Consider the following 19,940-nt stretch of genomic DNA (forward strand, 5'->3'; position numbering starts at 1 on the left):
TTTGTCTCTTGAACCTGGACTCCTTGAGGAAGGGTTTGTTTCTTTCCACTATAGCCCACTCATCTGGTATGAGGTTAGGTACAAAAGAATGTGCTGTCTAAATGTCAGTTGAATAAATGAATATTTGAATGAATCTACCAACTGTGGACTTTGTTTTATTTTTACATTGCTTACTTCTTTTGAAAGATATCCCAGGTGAGCTTTCTCATCCACTTATTTTTATTCCTTTGCAAAAAGTGTCCTTTGGGACCTCTTCGCCAGATCTCGAAGGCGTGCCCTATCCCGTCTGGCTTGGCATTTTCTAGGCTCTGGAATTTCCTCACCAGTCTGGGACGCTGTACCTCCCCCCACTGCCAGCCCCACCCCCAATCAATTCATATCATTTTTGACAATAGAATTTCCAAACCCCCTTCCACTATGCATGATTTTCTTTTCCCCTTAAACTTGAAAAGGATGGTGAAAATTTAGGCAACTTAGAGAATATTTAAAACAAAAGAAAAGTAGTGGAAGGTCGAGAAAAGGTCACTATAGTCAGCGAGAAGAGTGTGACTCATTAAAAAAACAAAGCCACATTAACTGACAATAAAACAAATCAGGAGAAAAATCATGAGACCATTTTGGATGGCTGACTGAGACAATACCAGAGATACAAGTGATGAGAATAGGAGGTTAATCAGAAAAGACTACTTTTGAGGTGAAGAAATTTACAAGAAATTTACCTCCCTCCTGGAGGGAGGTCTGTGCCTGCTTCTCCCTGGCTGGCTCTGTGACTTATGTGCACATGACTCTCATCTTTTAAATAAGGATATTGGACCAAATGATATATAAGATCCTTTCCAATTCTAACATTTTATTGAGGGCTAGAATTTTCTAGCAGATTAAATGGATTCTTATGTTTTAAGTCCCCATGCCTATTTAGTCTCACATAATTTTATTGCTCTTTGTATTTTCTTCCTCATTTAATCCACATTTATTGAGTGGCTGCTTGATATTTGAACAGTGTTTTAGGCAGTGGGCATACAAAATGGGGAAGATAAAATTACTGCCATCTTCCACCTCACAGGCTGGGTGGCCACAGCTTTATAAACAGCAACAAGGCAATTGGAGCAGAAGCGATGGCTCGGGGAGGGAAGCCAGGCTGGAGACAAAATGAAAAAGACAAGGGCAAGAGAAAACATTTTACAATATCCTGAGATACAAATAAGTCCACCACTTAAAAAAAAAAACAGTAAACATCGGTTATGATTTTTACTTTTACCCCTTCATTTTATGAGGATGGTTAGTGCTGACTGTATGACCGTGGCTACTTAGAAGGTTAATGAGAGATTCACTGGACTTTCCACACCGCCTATAAAGGGGATGGTTGATTTTTGTTTTATTGGTGTGGTCACTACCAAGCCCTGCCTATAGATCTGTGTTAACTGCACAATTGCTGCTTGAAGATCTTACAGGTTGCTCAGTGATTCCTCATAGAGCTTGAGGCTGACATGAGAATTAGAATTGCAGATGGCAACCCTGAGAATAGAAGAGCCTAGAACTAGTTGGGGCCCTGCAAGTGGGCATAAGTGTATGAGGCAGGTGGGCACGTGCCACTAGCTAGTCATGTGGTTAGCAATTAACCAGAAACAGCATGCTTTACCCCCAAATCTTCAAATACTTCTTTCTCTTCCCACCTCCCCGCTTTGAACTGTATGCTTGAAAACAGCACAGGCAGTCTAAGTCTCCGTTTGAGACCTCTGATCGCTAAGAGACTTCTCCCCTGCACTGTGACTTTTGATCTCCTGTGCCTGGTCCGGTGCCTGGCACACTGTCATATTTAATCAAAGAAGCCATTTTTGTTGTCGTTGTTGTTGCTTACTTGTGTTTATCCCTCCTTGTTGGACAAAGGTGTTTAAGTTGGTCAAATGTTAAATATTATTAGGATGATTATTAGAAACAATGCTGGGGATTTAGAGCCAAATTTATGTAATTAGTCGAATGGGTTTTTAAAGATTTTTGAATTAAAATAGTACATATAGAATACAGATATACATAAAAAATTCATACAGAAAAATGCATGTAACTATACAAACTGAGCATGCTGACATCAAGAGACACAACGTCACCAGCATCATGGACTGAGGAGCTTAGAGCTCTTCTCTGAAGATGATTTTTAACACCAGTTGGCAGTGTCCGCCTTCTAGAATCATCTAGGTTTTAGATACGAATTATTTTACTTATCTTCTCCATCAGACTGTGAAAAACATTAGTCCGGGACTGGTCTTTTTCTCTTTGTATCCATGTTACTATTTTAGCAGCTCATAGTAGGTTTCCATAGGAGTTTGCTGAGCTGTGAGTCAACTGAAAGTACCCTGAGCTGAGACATCTAATGAGGAGCCCCGGAAAAATCCTGTTTCCAGGTCACTTCTCAGTTTCTGATTTTATTTCTCAGATTTAGCTCTTTAGATGTACTTAGAGCTCCCAGAAAAGAGGCATATTCTAAAGTTAGTCTCTCTGGTTGAACATTAAAATATTGGAGTGGAAGAGTGATGGTAGCAAAAGGGGTTAGTTAGCATTTTGTGTACATTAGATAACACAGCTGCTTCCAGTTCAATGGCCAACATCAGAAGTTCTCTAGAAATATGTTCCATGGAAATTCCCATTTCTGCTTGCTTAAGTAGGTTGTTGAGACTTTGGTGAGTAAGCAAGTTGCATCACTGGGGAAAAAAAGGAAACAAATACCAATGAAGAAATTACACTCAAGTGCTTGCTGGTTTGCCAAATAGCTCTGGGAAAAGCAGGGCAGGATCAGAGGTTTCTGGCAAGTAGCCCCTCTATTCATGTCCCTGTCTTTCTTTGACTGGATTATAGCACAAATTTTGGTACATAGCTGTTTCCTTTGCAGACCTCTGATTAGTTCAAATTATCCTTATGCTAGTCCTGTGTTGAAGTGCTCCTGAGCCCCAGCTGAAAGAGATCAGACTCTTTTACAAGATGGGGATCCAGCCAGCTGTGAAGAAAGGGTGCACTAGTCAGTCTGGAAACATCTGTAGGAGTAACCAGATGTTTTAATAAGAGGAGAATCACAGGCTGAGTGAATGACAGAAAAGGCTAAAAGAGTGGATGACTCACCTCTGAGCAGATGAGAACACGGATGCTTGTGGATTTTCCCACTTCTTAAACATTGTGGTTGGATTAGGTGTCTGAAATCATCTCCCTCACACCCTATATTTTTTGAAAGCTTTTTTTTGTGGGAGGGATTAAATTTCTTGATTCATGGGCCCTACTCAAGAATGACCATCTTTGCCTAGCAGATTTCTGGTGCCTGGATTGGAAGAATCAGAGCAAGGCCATCCCTCTATGTAGGCTGATGCTGTGGTGGTGTGATTTCAAGGATACGCCACTGACATTTCTCTCTCCCTGAAGTTCATAATCTCACCATGAAGGATTCCTTCTTTCATCAAAAATCAATCAAAATCTCAAACTTGGTTTTGAAATGCAAATCCTGGTATAAGGATTAAAAAGTAAAATTCTGTCTGAATCTCTTAGGAAGCAAATAAAGGGCCTGGGGAAAAGCTGGAGTGATGTGTGTCATTGTTTCTTGAGAATGCAGCCCACTGGGGTCTTCTCTGATCCCAGATTTTGAAATTCTAGCAGCGAGCAGAAAAAGAAAGGCATTTGAGGTAGATAGGAAGAAGTAAAAAGGGCTCAGAAAGTGAAGGAAGTAAATAAAGAAGGTCAGCTTTGGATTTTGAACTGATGATTTGACCTTTTTGAGCCTCAGTTTCTTCATCTGTAAAATAGAACCAATAACATTTTTCAGAGAGTCTTGGTCAATGATCAGAACAGACTCTTTCTTTTGCCAGACTAATTAGCTAACTAATTTCTTCTTTTTACAAAACAGTGTAAAATTTGGAATTTCAAGAGATGTATATCATCAAAGGAATCTTTTCAGATATCTCTTATGTTTGTTTCTTGGCCCTCCTCTGGTGAGAATTCTTTATTTTTTTTCAAAGGTGTATTGAAATGATATTCTTCTTATCTTAAGTTAGGGACTGGGGACTAAAGTCTGCCCAGTTGATAATTCATGGACATGATTTTCTTTCCTTGTTAATTATCTAAGTAATTTTGGGGCGATGGCTTTTTTGATACTGTACCCTAGATTATTCCCACTAATGACAATTGATCAAACCCAAAGTTTTCCCAAAAAAGGAGGATGGTTTCATGTCAAGTGTCCATCAGTCTTGGCCCTACAGGCCTCTAGGAACAGCCCAGGGTCATGCACCTTGCAGCTCCAGGTTGAGAAGAGTAAACATTATACTATGTGTGAAGTGCCTAGCAGAAAGACTACATCCACTATGTATTCAGAACAATTTACATAATAAACAATTTTGAGAGCTGCTTTCCTAGATTTTTGGGCACTGCTGTATTTTATGCTATGAAATTGATTGTCCCCCTTCACTGACTGAATAAATAAAACATGAGCTGACAGAAAATTCAAATTTCAAGACATTATATTTGTTTCTATGAGCACCCAGAAGTGCTGTTACTACTGAATTATTATTAGTACATTGGATATTAATGTGTTAACTCCCAGCTTAAAACAAAACAAAACAAAACTGAGTGATTCAATGACTGGGGACATTGGGATATCATAAATTTTTTCTCATTACTGGTTGGCATGGATTCAACTCCATGTACTAATTTAGACTTTTTCTGAAGCCATTTTTCAGTCTATACCACCTCTTGAAGTAATGACTTTCAGAAGCTTGCTTCCTAGTATGTGGAATACGTCTTCTCTTCTTCTTCCTCCTCCTCTTCTTCCTCTCCCCCCTCTTCCCCCTCCTTGTTTTTCTTCTTCTTGTAGTAAAATTAACTCTCAAGCTTAAAGCAGCATCTCCTAGAGCTGATAGCTTAAAATTTCCAAATCATGTTTACCCATGAATACAATCAGATTTGGGGAGTATCCTTTAGCATTTTGGTTATCATCATCTCCAAGCTATTCACAAATATTTCCTTTCTTGTCCTTTCTGTCATATAGAAAAATTATACTCCTAACCTACTTTAATATTGGGCATAGCCATGTGATTTACTTTTCCCAATGAAATCTGAATGAAAGTGGCATATGGCCACTTCTAAGCAGAAATTTTAAGAGCCATGCTCAATTTGCCCCATCTTATTCCCTGCCAGAGTAATTGTTGAAGATTAAACCCTCATCAGTGTGGGCCCCTGAGTGACTGGTATGAGCAGTGCTGACAGGCACTGGAAATGTACAGTGAAAAGAGAAATAAGTCAGCTGTTAAGCCATGGAGATTCAGAGTTTGGTTGTTACTGAAGCATAATCTAGCCGATTGTAATAAAATATAATCACATGATAGATTCTTAGTCTTCTGAAAAAGTTAGTTTCTAATGATAGTCTTCAAGTCAATGCAAACACATGCCATATGTTGATTATAAAAGCTTCTTATACTCGTGGCTGGTGAAATCCTGGCTTGAATCCCTTTACTATTTACCACCACCATCAGAACCAGCATTACCAATGATATACTTAGCAGTAAATTACAGACTCTTAAAGTTAAGGGATAAAATGTTATCTTTCCAACAGTCTTATTTCAGAAATGAGAAAACTCAGATTTTCCAAAGAGAAGAGATTTATCTGGGAGCATCCAGGTAGGTTTCTTTTTAATTTTAACTTGGAAATATTTTTCTAGATCCTTGTACTTTGTAACTCACTCCATTCATTCAATTTTTAAAGTTAAATTTTAAAAAGTGAATATTTTCTGGTTAATGGAAGAATCAAGATTAACCTTAATAATTTTTGCTAGGGATCACTGATATTTCTAAGTGTGTTACTTTTCTGGGGCTGCTATAACAAAATACCACACAGACTGGGTGACTTAAGCAGAAATTCATTCTCTGATAGTTGTGGAGGTTGGAAGTCCTCAAGCTGTCGGCAGGATTGGTTTCTTCTGAAGCCCCTCTCCTTGGCGTGCAGATGGTTGTTTGTGTGTGTGTCCTCACATGGTCTTTCCTCTGTGCACGTGTGCCCCTGGTGTCTCTTTGTGTGTCCTGGTTTCTTTTCTTATAAGGACAACAGCCAGATGGATTATGACCCACCCTGAAAGCCTCTCTTTACCTTAATCAGTTCCTTAAAGGTCCTATCTCCACATACAGTCACGTTTTGAGGTACTGGGGGTAACAGCTTCAACATATCAGTTGGGGAGTGGGACAAAGTTCAGCCGATAACACTAAGATATGACAAATTGAAAGCATTTTAACAAAATAAAACATTTTGGTCACCAGCAGCAGTGATGTTCATGGAGTATGATGTAGTAGAGTTTGGCATAAAATATCTATAAGACTGGGACTTCCCTGGCGGTCCACTGGTTAAGACTCTGAGCTTCCACGTCATGGGGTGCGTGTTGGAGCCCTGGTCGGGAAACTAAGATCCCACATGTCATGTGGCCAAAAAAATTGTTTTTAAATATCTACAAGACTTTAATATTATTTGCCCATCTTACAAAAGATATTTAATCCCAGTGCCTAGACTATACCCAGCTTGGGGTAGCTGACAACTGAGATCCTGGTACTAAGCCATCCACAAACTATAAGATTGACCACACCTCTGAAGGGAGATTTTCCCAGATGCCAAATCGAAGCAATTGTGTAGAATAATCTCCCTCCCACAAAGGACAGTCATAATAGCTTCTTTTCTCTCTCTCTTCTCTCCTCTCCCTTTTCTTCCATAAAGCTCCTGTGAGTATACTGCCAGTTTCAGTCTCCTATGCTAGGAACTGAGTTTTGGTAAACCCTAACCCTGCCCTGCAGAGATTCATGTCTAGGAGAGGAGACAGACAAGTAATTGCATGATTATAATATAGAGTAATATTTATAATGCTTCAGGCTCTATAAAAACATTGCAGAGGATTTTCTAAGTCACAACTGGGGGTGGGGGAAGAATCTTAAACCTCCCACTTCTACAACTCTTTTTTTCTTTTCAAAGGGTATTCCACCATGCTATCCCAGGAGATAGAGCATGTAGTACGAGGCACAACTGCAAAGCATGGAATTAATGTTCTAACTAATGAACTGGAAAATAGGCTACAAAAGAAGATTGTCCCTTTAAAGCCACCCCCTTGAGAGGCTTTGCACTAATTCGAAAGATGGTCCCTTTCATTAAACCATTTTGGGATTTATATTTGGTCAGACTGTGAACTCGTCTAGAACAGAACAAAGATTAATTTAAAGTATGGTGCATGATTCAAGTTTATAGAACAAGTAAATTAATCCAGAGATAGAGGCACATTTTAAATATCATGACTGGTAGATAATAGTTGCTCCTGAGTGTTTGGGTGTCTAGAGAGTTAAGGCATCCAAATTCAACAAAATCATGATCTGACTATGTTTGGAGTTCATAGTGAGGCGTGGCTGTACGGTAACAGAACTGGATTTCTTGCAAACCAGTTCCAAAGAAAACCAGAACAAACGTAAGAAGAAAAGAAAGCAGAGTTTGATGAATAGTAATGTCATCCTCAAATGTGAAGAGTGCTGGGTGTAATGTAGGAGGAGATTGCTATATAAAACTGTAAGTACCTTCTAAGAAAAACATTGTATTAGAGGTGTAATTTCTCCTGAGAACAAAAGCACCATCCCAGGGTTACTCAGACCCTGTAGAATTTTGAATAAGCAAAAGTAATCTCGAGCTGAATTTTGGGAGTGGGACTGGAGAGTACCATATTATACTGAACAGTGTAAAAAGAATTTGCAGTTCCTAGGAGCAAGCCAGGAGGCCCACCTGGAAGGAGAAGAGAGTGGGAAAGGCGGATGGACACCACCAAGATGAAGAATAAGCAAGTGACACCACTGTGTCCTTGTGGCCAAAAGACAAAGGTGGACTGGTTCAAGTGGGTCATGGGTTCTCACAGGGATTTGGTTCTTTGCTCCTTACACTGTTGTTACAAGTATGAGAACTCTACCAGCATGATTTTGTTGGTGGTGCTTTTTAAGATCAAGGAAGAGATTTGAAATTCTATACTTGAGCCAAAGTGATGTAAATCGGGGGCATTACGCAAGGAAGGTGAAATAATGCTTAAATAGAGCTGATTTGTGGGAGCAGGAACTCAGAGCTAGAAGTGATAATGGAAACCTAAATCCTCCAGGGATTCATAGAACTCTTAGAAACGGCTTTGATTGTGGCATGGGACTTCTGAGTATTCTTAGTTCAGGGAGTAGGGTTACCCCAGTTGATGTATGGGTATCATGTAAAAGACAGCACTAGACAGGCTTTTTTTTTTTTAAAGAAAAGGAGAATACTTGATTTGAACAAACAGAACTGTATACCGTCCCTTTAATTCTTCTGTTTATTTTGTACAGATTTGTTTCTGAGGATTTGTGGTACAGTTTGATCCTGGTCAGGACTGTGCTGTCATCTGCAGAAAAAATGAGGCAAGCTAGACGTAATATCGGAGCACCTCAGTTTTTATTATAGAAAGGTGATCTTAAAGATTTTTTTTTTCTAGAAATTTCCTCCTCTTTATTTCTTTTGCTTTATTAAGAAAATTTCCCACCCAGCTACTGCCACCATTATAGAGTTGATCACAGTGTTTGTTGATTGTTGGGATCCCATTGTACTCTCTAGAAATGTCCATTTTAGCACACGTAAGATATTAGAGAATTTATATCTTTACACTTTTCTGTCCCTTTAGATGATGAGCTACTTGAGGGCAGAGAATATGTCTTATTTATTTCTGTTTACTCTGAACCTATTGTTTATATCAAACATTCAGTAAATATCTATTGTATAAATGAATGAATTCATGCTTAAATGTATGTACGCATAAATAAATATCTATGTTCCTAGAATTTATAATTTAAATATAGGAAATTTTAAATAACAAAGTTCAAGTGAGGGCTCATATCAAGCTGAAACTTTTCAATTGTCAAAGGAGTTTTGCTGGACTTCTTAGAGACTGTTTCAGTTTGCTTGTTTTAAATATAATTCATTTCCATGTCTTTTTCCTAGAATTTCTGTAAGCCACCACCCATCACCTCTAACACCCATCCCCCCCAAAAAAAACCCCAATAACAAACAAAAAAAAAACCTTTTCTCTGAGAAACAAAAGAGGAAATAAGTGAAGTTGGTTTGCATGCCTTCATGAATTTTTAGGATGAAAGAGTAACCTGGAAAGACTTTCTCTTGCACTCAGCTGAACCATTTTTTTCAGTCTACATAACCCACTACCTAATTACAAGCTTGAAACATGGTTAGGAATGGAACAGAATCCAAAGAACCAATTACATCCCCAATCAGGGTTACTGGCAACTTGTTCAGCAGCTGGCGTGAATAAAGAGGAAGTTACTAAACCAGAAGACGCAATCAGTCTGTTGATCATGTGAGAGGAAGATCATAAGCTTTCTTACTGCTGTTCTCACAGAGGCTCTGTATAGCTCAGACAGAGACAAGGGACCTCTTTAAAGAGATCAAAGTTGATAACAGGAGTCGCTGTGTAAATCTGAACCCTGGGGAGGGATTGTTGGGAGAAAATGAGAAGCATCAGTTTGTTCCTGGCTTCTTCTGAGACCTGTTTTGAAAGCTGCCCAGCAGGAGTCGGGTACTGTTGCCTTGCGGTTGACCAGAGCATGGCCTGGTACTGGAGAAAAAGCAGTCCGTGTGGGAGGGAGCTCGGCGCTGTTTTGTGGGCCTTGGATTGTTACCACACAACAGAGGACCCATACAAAAGGGATCTAGCTTTTTTAAAAAAGGAGAATGCTTGATTTGAACAAACAATTATGTAGCCTCCCTTAAATCCTTCTGTTTATTTTGTACGGTTTGTTTTCAAGGATCTGTGGTAAAATTTGATCTTGGTGACAGAGGTGATGTCATGTGAGCTAAAAAAAAAAAAAAAAAAGGAAAGGACATGGCTTAGCGGCAAGGAGAAAAGAGGATGTGTTAGGTGAGGGGCATGTGACATGAAATCCTAGGAGCCAGAGGGTCTGTTTGGGGTGGGAAGGCAAGGCCGTTTGCGTGGAGAGCAAGGCCAGGAAACCACTCTGGGGGAGAGGGGCAATTACAGCCCTGGGCAGGAGATGGTTGGAACCTCTAAGATCCAGGGTCAGAGCCACAGACATTGGTTTGGTTGTTTGTTTTGATAACTGGGGATGACTGTATCCATCTAAGCCTGGTGTAAGTAACATGGCACTTCTGACAAGTTCTCCATCCTGGCTATATATTGGAATTATTTTTAAATGGCCAAGGCCCTGGTATTATATAAAGCTCTGTAGGTGATTGTAATGTGCCACAGGATAGAGGAAGCACCCACCTCAATTTTGCAAAAACCCCGACAGTATTTCTCTACCTCTTTAGCTCTAATGACAATCCATAGTGTAGTCACCTGTTGGCACATCTGCCTCCCAAAACAGTGGTTTTCTAATTTAAGGTGCATTGGAATTTCTAGGGTATATTGTAAAAGCATTTTAAAAAGACACATTTTGTCTTTGTAAATCTGGGGTGGGACTCGAACGTCAACGTTCTAACAAGTTCCCGGGTGCTGCCTCTTCCGGCCCTTTGAACACACTGCCAGGGGCAAGGCTTTAAACTCTACCTACTCACAGCCTTGTTCTCGCTTCAATTTCAGTGTAGTTGTTCAGAGTCCAGGCTGTGGGTTCAGACCACGTTGGCTTATACCTTATATTAGCTGATTGAATCTGGGCAAACTTATTACCCTTCCTACCTAGTTTCTTCACCTATGACAAAAGAAATAAACACTAGGGAATTCCCTGGTGATCCAGTGGTTAGGACTCTGCAAGCTCACTGCCGAGGGCCCAGGTTCAATCCCTGGTCGGGGAGCTAAGTTGCTGCAAGCTGCTCGATGCGGCCAAAAAAAAAAAATAGAGAAATAAACAATAAATCAAGCCGTCAGCTAGTGTTTTCTGACTTCCACGGTATAAATACAACCACTATATCCAATTTCAAGCTACCAATGCGACATCACTGAACAGGGAGTTAGGAAGAGATGTGCACATCAATAGTGTTTCCACCACAGAGACACAATCAATGAAGATAACCTCAAGGGAAAAGATAAGAGTAAACAGGAGTACAATAAATAGGAAGTGATAAGTCTGATTATTTATTCCCTTTAGAAAATAAAATTTATTTGATTACAAACTTTTGTTTCTTGATAATATCTGTGTTTAACAGCCGGATTGCAAAATGTCTGAATATTTACTGATAGGCACTTGTTAGTTGGTACAAGCTGGCTCCAACACATCACTGACTTGTGAAATAGATTCAGTTGCTGCCCTCATGAAGCTTACAGTCCAGAAATGAATGGGCATGGGTCCTATAAGGACACTAAGCCAAATTTGGAGTGATCAGTGGGGTAGGCAGAAATTTGACCACCATGACCTTCACCCTCTGGTGTTATGCCTGTGAATACGTTATGTTACCTGGTAAAGGGACTTTGCAGATCTAATTGGGTTTATAAACTAGATGACGAGGAATTCCCTGGAGGTCTAGTTGTTAGGACTCGACACCTTCACTGTCGGGGGCCCAGGTTCAGTCCCTGGTTGGGGAACTAAGATCCCACAAGCCGCATGGCGCAGCCAAAATAAATAAATAAAAATGAATTAGATGACCTTAAGATAGTGAGGTTAGCCTTGATTATCCAAGTGTGTGTAATGTAATCACATGAACCCTTAAAACAAGAGAGAGGCAGATGCAGAAACCAGAGAGGTTCAAAGCACCAGAAAGATCTGATGCACTGTTGTTGGTTTGAAGTGGAACGGAACAATGTAACAAGGAAATGGCAACCACTGTTCTGTAACTACCAGGAAATGAACTCTGCCAATAACCAGTAAGTTTGGAAGAGCAACCTAAGTTGCAGAGGAGAACCCCAGCCCTGGCCAATACCTTGATTTTAGACCAGTGAGACCTTAAGAAAAGAACTCAGCCACACCATGCCAGGCATCTGACCCAGAGAAGCAGTGAGATTTGTATAAAGCTGCTCCCTGTGTGGTAATTTGCTACACATCAATAGAAAACTAATAGAGTCAGTAAAGAAAGGATCAAAGTAATAGTTACTAAAGAAGAGCAGGGGAAGAATGTGCCAGTACTTTCAGGGATTTAGAGGTGTTTGGAATGAAGAAGAGAACAGAAATGAGACATAAAGACAGGGACGCTGTGGGTCCTATTATGAGGAGCCTTTTAAGCTGGGAGAATATTTTGAACATTTTCCAAGAGCAAAGGGAACCAGTACATTTAACATAATCAGTTTGCGTTTATGGAGAATTATGGAGCTGGTGTAGACTGGAAGCAGGCATTTAGCATCTCCTGCTTTGTCCGATCAGGCAAGCATGGTGAAGAGGAAGAAAAGTGGACTGAGGATGCCTAAACCCAGATACTGACCATCATCTGCTTGTTTGTTCTTTTTCACCCCTTCTCCTCAGTCAGTTCAAAAGTCACTTACTTAGCACCAGCTACGTGCCAGGCGCCACAGCAGGTGGCAGGAACACTGCTCTGAGCTCCCAGACCTCAGCAGGGATCTTGTTGCTGCTTTTTCTTTTTCAGAAGTCAGGTGGAGTAAGATAAATACAGTTTATGGATTCCCACAACCAGCTCTGCCACTTATTAAGTGCACAAACTAGGGCAAGTCACTTAACCTTTCTGAGTTTCCTTTTCCTGACTTGTAAATAACTATTATAGCTACTTCAGAAGGCTATAGTGGTAATCAACTATAAAGTATGTAAAAACTTTAAAAGTCGTAAACACCCTGCTCAAATGATTTCTGACTTTCTTCTCTTTGTCTCTCTACCTTCCATGTGCTCTAGTTCTTCTCATATTCTTTTTTGCTCTCTCCTTTCATCATTTTCTTTATTAAATTAGTTCAACAAATAATCCTTGAGAGCCTATGCTACTCACTCATCTAAATGTCTCTCCGTATTTGTTTTATACACACACATTCCAATCCCTCATGGAGCTTACTCTCTGGACACTTAAGGATTTGTAACAAAGCTCATAATGTGTTTTTAAGTGGAAAATGAAAGTGATTACAAAATATGTTAGATCGGCGAGTGGGTGTTTTTGTGTATATGTGTGTGCTGTGTGAGAAGGAACAAGAGAGAAGAAAATATGAATCTATGCATAGAGCCAAAGATTGGAAAATATACCTCAAACCGTTAGTAGACTATCTCTAGATGCTTTCATTTGGCTTTCTTTTCATATTTTCCTGTATTTTCCAAATCATCTGCAATAAACACATTTTATAAATATTGATAGTAAAGTAGCCCAACACATTTTAAGAAAAATATAAAGTGTCAAGTGCTATGAATAAGTTATTCACAGGATGTTATGCGAGTGGATGTTTCTGAATTAAATGATGCCTGGGTAGAATCTCTGTGCTTAGCTTAGAGGGATAAAAAGTTCTTTAGGAAAGAAATTAGGGAATGACATTCCAGGAGAAAGACCCAGGGTGTGTAGAGCATGGAGTGGTCAAGAAACAATATTATGTGTGCAGTTCCTGTCACCTGAAGTGTGCCTTGGGTTGGACCAGGAGATGGGAATTGAATGCCATGCTATGGATCTTAGCTTTTATCTTTTGGAACTTACCTTTTATCTTTTAAGTACAGAGGCATTTAAGCAGAGGATTCAATATAGGCAGACCTTCATTTTCTATAGATTACAGTGGTGGGAGTGTGAAATGCATAGAATAAAGAGGCTAGAGACAGACAGGAAACATGCAGATTTCTCAGGATGCTAGTGTCCAAGTAAAAGATGATAAAGGTCTGGACCAGAACAACATAGTGAAAATGGAGAGAAATATTTTAGAGATAATTAAGAAATGTTTAAGGCTTATTTCCCATTCTGCCTATGTCATACTGTATTGCTAACTTAGTAACACTACAACTCATATAAGAGAGTATACTTAGGTGTTTACATAATACACCTGCCTGATTTTCCAACTGGAAAAAGAGTATCAAAGAGCATGGGGTGGGCTTCCTTGGTGGCTCAGTGGTTGAGAGTCCGCCTGCCGATGCAGGGGACACGGGTTCGTGCCCCGGTCGGGGAGGATCCCACATGCCGCGGAGCGGCTGGGCCCGTGAGCCATGGCCGCTGAGCCTGCGCGTCTGGAGCCTGTGTTCCGCAACGGGAGAGGCCACAGCAGTGAGAGGCCCATGTACCGCCAAAAAAAATAAAATAAAATAAAATAAAATAAAGAGCATGGGAAGGCCAAGACCCAAAGACCTTGGAAGATTTCATAATTTGGCTTAGGGCTCACTCCTGCAAGCCCAGAGGAGGCAGTCGGGGTTAGAAAATGTTGCCCTCTGGCCCAGAATGAAGCTGTGGAGAGATGGAAAACAGCAATGAGCCTGCGGGAGACTCCAGGGGAAGACCACCCCAGCCTTAATGGCAGACAAGACCAGGTGAGCAACTGTGGTCACATGGGTAGTCAAAGAACAGGCTATGCAGAGATGTGACTTGGGAAGGGAGAGAAGGAGTTGGGGTTTTTTGTTTTGCTTCTCTGTGGGTTTCTTTTTGAGTCATGTTTAGTTTTTGTAACAGCAGAATTTCCAGCTGGCATAAAGACAGGAATTAAAAGAGAAAGCAAAGAACCTGAGTGTGTGAGAACAGGATATCAGGACAAGTTTGTTGGCAGTTAGAAACAGCTTGACTGTCCATGCTAAGGAGGCACGTGGGTACAGGGAGGAATAAATTCCCAAACTCTGTTTGGCCCATGTTTTACCTCATCCAAGTTCTGCTTTCTGTTTGCAGCAAGTGAGTAAATGCTTTCCTGGTGTGATTTTGAGACTTTCTCTTAAACCCGTCTTTCTGATCACATTCATGGGAAGTGCCTAAAAAGCCTCCAAGTAAGGGACAAATCTTCTTCCATAAACAGAGTGAATATTGGTATTGAAATCCAAACCAAGTGGTAAGTGATCTCAGCCTTCCTGCTAGTGGGCTGGATGTGGGCAGGGTCAAGAGAAGCCCTAATACAAGGAGTCAGGAACACAGGGAGGCTTTGAGGTAGAATGCAAAGAGCCTGGGAACAGAGGTCTGAAGCACTGACATCTGCCCCCTGAAATCATGCCCAGAGAGGGTCACAGCATCTTTTCTCTGAAGGGCTTTCTGAGCTCTGCTGCTTGGGAAAATCAAACCTCTGGTTAGGTCTGAAGGGCTTGGACAACCTCAGGTAATCCCTAAGATTCTTTCCATTTGTACATTTAGATTTCATAGACCAGGAGGTCTGAAAATAACAATTATTTGGAATTTTTGCAGAAAATTAGAGAAACCTACAAGAGCGAGTTTTGTGCAATAGGGTAACAGAGGATTTAGACTGAACCAGCAGAGAAAGCCATAGGTAAAAATCAGAGGAATGCATTTTTTTTTTTCTTCAGTGAGACCTGCTCTGAATTTCAAAAGGATGTGCCACGCTCTAGCCCTACATTAAAGTATATTTGGGATTTGGGAGGGTGGTGTCTTCGTGTGTTTATTTCTTTTAACTCAAGTGAAAATTCTTTCTTAGTCAACAAGCCCCAAAGCGAGACTTCCTTGGTGGTGCAGGGGTTAAGAATCCGCCTGCCAATTCAGGGGACATGGGTTCAAGCCCTGGCCGGGGAAGATCCCACATGCTGCGGAGCAACTAAGCCCATGTGCCACAACTACTGAGCTTGCGCTCTAGAGCCCGAGGGCCACAACTACTGAAGCCCCTGTGCCACAACTACTGAAGCCGGCGCACCTAGAGCCCATGCTCCGCAACAAGAGAAGCCACCGCAATGAGAAGCCCGCGCACCACAACAAAGAGTAGCCCCCGCTCGCCGCAACTAGAGAAAGCCTGCACGCAGCAACAAAGACCCAGTGCAGCCAAAAACAAACAAACAAACAAAAAAGCCCCAAGCACAGGAAATATAACAAGGTGGCAGTGGGGGGTGGAGGTGGGGTGACAGCTGTTTTTGGCCCCAGAGTCTTTAGATTGGACACCAGGAAATAACCTGTCACATGACCTCCAGGAAGGAGCCTGAAGACTTAAGGAATCACTTTACTGAGAAGACTTGCCTGGCAAACACCTCGCCCACAGCTTCCTCTTGCCAGCAAGTCCTAAAGGAGTTCACTGTTAGCCAGGCAGGAGTATCTACCTTGATCTCCCTTGCCCCATCCTCCAAGGTGGCTCGGAGAAGCCAGCAATTTCCTTTACTCCTCAGCAGGCAACTCTCTCTTTTGTGAAACACTCCCTCGAGGACTTTTATTTTTTCGTTCGGTTTATTACCATTTTCCTAATCCTTTACCCTTAACAGATTTCCTTTTAAAAATAGAATTGTTGCCTATGAAATAGAATAAAGCTTACTTTAGAGTTTTAATTTTGGTTAGGTCCACAGGGATATACAATAACATTTCTCTTGCCTTTTCTTTCATTTTTTTTGTAAAGTATTTGTTTGGGCTACACTTCTATTAGCTAGATCTTTTTCTGGGAGTGGCTGAAATTGCCTAAGGGAGGGTGGGTGGTAGAGTAAGAAAGCCAGTCAGAGTTGGATTCCTGCGCTGATGAGCAGGTAAAACTGTGTGTGTGTATGTGTGTGTGTGTGTGTATGTGTGTCTGTCTAACCCTGATGTAGGAAAAGTTAATTATCATATTTCCAATTGTTCAAAGCAGAGTGGGTGATTCAGTGAACAATTTTGAAATTAAATTTTGATCCTCTGTTTGAAATTTCCCTGGAACAAAGGCTTTGGGTCCAGTTCCTACATTGCCTCTCTGGGTCCCAGTTTGTGAAATGCTAAGGGCTGGACAGACTAGAAATCCTCAGATTACCCCCCCTCCCCTCCTCCCCCCATTGCCTCTTTCCTGTCATATTTTATAGTGAAAGGTTAGAACATCATCCTAACTTTTTGAGAAAGACAGCTAGCTGGCAAAATGTACCTCTTTACATCTCTGGGTTAGAAGCAAATTCTCGGAGCTTTCTCTATGTCAAAAGATACCTATGTTTCAAAACACAGTCAACATACTTCCTTCATCATGAAGCCTCCTCTAATTCTAACAAAGCAAAAAATAAATTTAAAAAATATATATGTATATATATATATATATATTTCCCTCCCCTAAACTTCCAAAGAGGATTTAAGAGTACATAGTCATGTTTCATGAATCTATGATAAGAATTTAGTGTATGTCAGGTGCTAGGTTAAACATTTTACATGTATTAACATTGTAGGTAAATGCAACTTTTATCCTCATTTTGTATGTGAGCAGAAATTAGGTGACCTGCCCAAGGCCTTTGGTAAATTGTAGAGCCATTTATTTGCTGTACAGATAGAGATAGTAATCCATCTTTTGCTGATGTTTTTTTTTTTTTTAATTTTTTTTTTTTTAACAACCACTGCGCCACCAGGGAAGCCCTTGCTGATGTTTTTACTATGTTTTACCTACCATTTTGCTTGCAACAATAATTAACATTTGTAAAAGGATTAACATTTTACCAATTCATCAGCTCATTAATGTCAAAAAGACTTTTGTGATGTTGTTATTACTATTTACCTCATTTTATCAATGAGTTTGACTCCCCACATTCCATAGGAGGTATGTGGCAGAGCCAGTATTGGGTCAGGTGATTTGATTATAGATTTCTCTCTACCTGAGGCCACTGAACACCCTTGCCCAATCTCATTCAAGGTCAGCTTGGGGTTTTCAGCGCCTTTGTAGGGCCAGACCTTTCCCTTCACCTCGGCTACCAAAAGGTCTAAGTTATGGCACCAGGGCAGGGGCATGGCCCATACTGGCCCAGGCTTAATATAAGAGCTGCCTAAAGGAGAGAGTGCACAGATCTTTCTCAAGTTGTACAGGCGACCATCTGTTTCTGCGGGTTTTACATCCACAGATATGGAGAGCTGACTGTGTTCATGGTAATACGCTATTCTTTTTTTTTTTTACATCTTTATTGGAGTATAATTGCTTTACAATGGTGTGTTAGTTTCTGCTTTATAACAAAGTGAATCAGCTATGCATATCCATATATCCCCATATATCCTCTCTCTTGCGTCTCCCTCCCACCTCCCTATTCCACCCCTCGAGGTGGTCACAAAGGACCGAGCTGATCTCCCTGTGCTATGCAGCTGCTTCCCACTAGCTATTTTACATTTGGTAGTGTATATATGTCCATGCCACTTTCTCACTTCATCCCAGCTTACCCTCCCTGCACCTCGTGTCCTTAAGTCCATGCTCTACATCTGCGTCTTTATTCCTGTCCTGCCCCTAGGTTCTTCAAAACCAATTTTTGGTTTTTAGATTCCATATATATGGGTTAGCATACGGTATTTATTTTTCTATTTCTGATTTACTTCACACTGTATGACAGACTCTAGGTTCATCCACCCCACTACAAATAACTCAATTTCGTTTCCTTTTATGGCTGAGTAATATTCCATTGTATATATGTGCCACATCTTCTTTATCCATTCATCTGTCGATGGACATTTAGGTTGCTTCCATGTCCTGGCTATTGTAAATAGTGCTGCAATGAACATTGTGGTACATGACTCTTTTTGAATTATGGTTTTCTCAGGGTATATGCCCAGGAGTGGGATTGCTGGGTCATGGTAGTTCTATTTTGAGATTTTTAAGGAACCTCCATACTGTTCTCCACAGTGGCTGTATCAATTTACATTCCCACCAACGGTGCAAGAGGGTTCCCTTTTCTCCACACCCTCTCCAGCATTTATTGTTTGTAGATTTTTGATGATGGCCATTCTGACCAGTGTGAGGTGATACCTGTTTGTAGTTTTGATTTGCATTCCTCTAATGATTAGTGATGTTAAGCATTCTATCATGTGTTTGTTGGCAGTCTGTATACCTTCTTTGGAGAAATGTCTATTTAGGACTTCTGCTGATTTTTGGATTGGGTTGTTTGTTTTTTTGATATTGAGCTGCATGAGCTGCTTATAAATTATGGAGATTAACCCTTTGTCAGTTGCTACATTTGCAAATATTTTCTCCCATTCTGAGGGCTGTCTTTTCGTCTTGTTTATGGTTTCCTTTGCTGTGCAAAAGCTTTTAAGTTTAATTAGCTCCCATTTGTTTATTTTTGGTGTTACTTCCATTTTTCTAGTAGGTGGGTCAAAAAGGATCTTGCTGTGATTTATATCATAGAGTGTTCTGCCTATGTTTTCCTCTAAGAGTTTTATAGTCTCTGGCCTTACATTTAGGTCTTTAATCCATTTTGAGTTTATTTTTGTGTATGGTGTTAGGGAGTGTTCTGATTTCATTCTTTTACATGTAACTGTCCCTATTTCCAAGCACCACTTATTGAAGAGGCTGTCTTTTCTCCATTGTATATTCTTGCCTAATTTATCAAAAATAAGGTGACCATATGTGCATGGGTTTATCTCTGGGCTTTCTATCCTGTTCCATTGATCTATATTTCTGTTTTTGTGCCAGTACCATACTGTCTTGATTACTGTAACTTTGTAGTATAGTCTGAAGTACGGGAGCCTGATTCCTCCAGGTCTGTTTTTCTTCCACAAGACTGCTTTGGCTACTCAGGGCCTTTTGTGTTTCCATACAAATTGTGAAATTTTTTGTTCTAGTTCTGTGAAAAATGCCAGTGGTAGTTTGATAGGGATTGCACTGAATCTGTAGATTGCTTTGGGTAGTATAGTTATTTTCACAATGTTGATCTTTCCAATCCAAGAACATTGTATATCTCACCATCTGTTTATATCTTCTTTAATTTCTTTCATCAGTGTCTTATAGTTTTGTGCATACAGGTCTTTTGTCTCCTTAGGTATGTTTAGTCCTAGGTATTTTATTCTTTTTGTTTCAATGGTAAATGGGAGTGTTTCCTTAATTTCTCTTTCATATGTTCATCATTAGTGTATAGGAATGCAAGAGATTTCTGTGCATTAATTATGTATCCTGCTACTTTAGCAAATTCATTGATTAGCTCTAGTACTTTTCTGCTAACATCTTTAGGATTCTCTA

At 40.4% G+C, this 19,940-nt stretch overlaps 1 pseudogene; it reads right to left on the reverse strand.

Moving 5' to 3' along the window:
- Positions 1-17,731, reverse strand: part of LOC112391496 (52 kDa repressor of the inhibitor of the protein kinase-like) — a 33,841-nt pseudogene extending 16,110 nt beyond the window's left edge.
- Positions 17,732-19,940: the final 2,209 nt, after the last annotated feature.

This window comes from Neophocaena asiaeorientalis, unplaced genomic scaffold, assembly GCF_003031525.2.
Source record: "Neophocaena asiaeorientalis asiaeorientalis breed wild unplaced genomic scaffold, Neophocaena_asiaeorientalis_V1.1 scaffold96, whole genome shotgun sequence".
Taxonomy (NCBI): domain Eukaryota; kingdom Metazoa; phylum Chordata; class Mammalia; order Artiodactyla; family Phocoenidae; genus Neophocaena; species Neophocaena asiaeorientalis.